Source organism: Myotis brandtii, unplaced genomic scaffold (assembly GCF_000412655.1).
Source record: "Myotis brandtii unplaced genomic scaffold, ASM41265v1 scaffold240, whole genome shotgun sequence".
NCBI classification, from domain to species: domain Eukaryota; kingdom Metazoa; phylum Chordata; class Mammalia; order Chiroptera; family Vespertilionidae; genus Myotis; species Myotis brandtii.
Window position 1 is genome coordinate 6,232,210 of NW_005359064.1, and position 2,108 is coordinate 6,234,317.

Sequence of the window (2,108 nt, forward strand, 5' to 3'; positions counted from 1 at the left end):
TCTCCCTTCCTCTCTGTAAAAAATCAATAAAATATATTAAAAAAAAAAAGTTTGAGGACCCCTGGGATAGAGCCTCGGCCTGCGGACTGAAGGGTCTCAGGTTCGATTCCGGTCAGGGGCATGTACCTTGGTTGTGGGCACATTCCCAGCGGGGAGTGTGTAGGAGGCAGCTGATTGATGTTTCTCTCTCACCGATGTTTCTGACACTCTGTCCCTCTCCCTTCCTCTCTGTAAAAAATCAATAAAATACATTTAAAAAATAAACAAACATATCCTCATTCTGGCCAGTGTGTCTCAGTTGGCTGAAGTGTCGTCCTGTGCAATGCAGGGTCACAGGTTCAATTCCTGGTCAGGACACATACCCAGCTTTGAGGGTTCTCCAGTCGGAGCACATACCTCCCAATCTATGTCTCTCACATCAATGTTTCTCTCTTTCTCCCTCTCTCTCTAAAAATCAATAAAAATTGCCCTAGCCAGTTTTCTCAGTAGATACAGCGTCGGCCTGTGGACTGAAAGGTCCCAGGTTTGATTCTGGTCAAGGTTACATGCCCGGGTTGTGGGCTCAATCCCCAGTAGGGGGCATGCAGGAGGCAGCCAATCAATTATTCTCTCTCATCATTGATGTTGCTATCTCTCTCTCCCTCTCTCTTCTTCTCTGAAGTCAATAAAAATATATTTTAAAAAATAATAAAAATTAAAGTATCCTCCTAGCCAGGTGTTCAATGGTTAGAGCGTCAGCCCACAGACTGAAGATTCCTGGGTTCGATTCTGGTCAAGAGCACAAATCTTGGTGCAGGCTCCTTAATAAAGTGTTTTAATATAAATAACTAATAAATGCCAGGCCCCAGGCTATGCTGAAGTTAAAGCTGAGAACAAGGCCAACTCCAGCATTTAAAGAGCTCAGTCTACTTCCTGCAAAGAGACATCACTTTCCATGCCCTGAAGTCTTGAAAGTGAGGGTGCTGTCTGCCCCTGGGAAACAGGGTAGTAGCTAGCCCAGGGGTGGGCAAACTTTTTGACTCGAGGGCCACAATGGGTTCTTAAACTGGACCAGAGGGCCGGAACAAAAGCATGGATGGAGTGTTTGTGTGAACTAATATAAATTCAAAGTAACCATCATTACATAAAAGGGTATGGTCTTTTTTTTTTTTTAGTTTTATTCATTTCAAACGGGCCAGATCCGGCCCGCAGGCCGTAGTTTGCCCACGGCTGAGCTAGCCACTGATGAGAGGATGTCTGCTGAGGCAAACAGCTTGAAGTCCTCATCTATTGGATGGGGATCCCTAAGCCACATGGATTAGAGACCTGGGATCGAAAATAACTGCTTTCCTGTTGTAAAATAAACTGCCACTGTTAGGGGAATCCAATTTTAGCAAGTTATCAAAAAAGATATCATACATGGGCCTAAAATATGTTAGTCTGTTGCTTGCTACCACACACTATCTTAATCGAAACAGCTTTTAATACACCAGGCACTTCCTAAGCAATCCTCCTAGCTTATGATTCTAACGCTGACAGGATAAACCATAACAAGAAGAGGCAAACACAGCTATAGATATTCTGCCTATTCATTAGCTTACCTTTTACCCTTAATTTTGGTTTCTCGTACTTCCAGATGGTTCTCTTCCTCATCTTCTCCCTTCACCTATAAAAAGACAAAAAAGGTAACTCCTTTTTATGTCTTTTGGCCTCTAAATTTTGAGTCAACAATTAACCAACAGCCTCAGAATGTTCCCATTAAATATTCAAACTACCAGAACTTTTTAAAAGATTCAATTCTGGTTTCAGTAACAATTCAAAGGTGCAGCAGATAGTTAAATGAAGTGTTTCTCCACCTTCCCACAAACCTGAGCAAATGCTCATGACAGACAGTGTGAATAGGAGTCATTTCAGAAGTATGATCTCCATAAAGTCCGGTTTATAGCTCCAGATCCGGTCAGGAAGTAAGGTGTGCTTAGAAGAAATATGATACCGTAATGACTATTCTCTTAATGGTTGGGTAATCACTTAATGGATTGCTGTTGTCTAATGAAAAAAGCAATAAAAAGCAAAGCTCTGGCCCTGGCCACTGTGGCTCAGTTGGTTGGAGCATCCTCTGCACACGGAAA

The 2,108-nt window shown here is 42.6% G+C and overlaps 1 protein-coding gene across 1 annotated transcript in view; it reads right to left on the minus strand.

Annotated features, from left to right (window-relative positions):
- RPN1 (ribophorin I) overlaps window positions 1-1,645 on the minus strand; it is a 23,295-nt gene extending 21,650 nt beyond the window's left edge. Inside the window, exon 1 of the mRNA XM_014540305.1 lies at window positions 1,581-1,645. The gene's annotated coding sequence lies outside the window, so the exon portion shown is untranslated. The remainder of the gene's footprint in view (window positions 1-1,580) is intronic.
- Window positions 1,646-2,108: the final 463 nt, after the last annotated feature.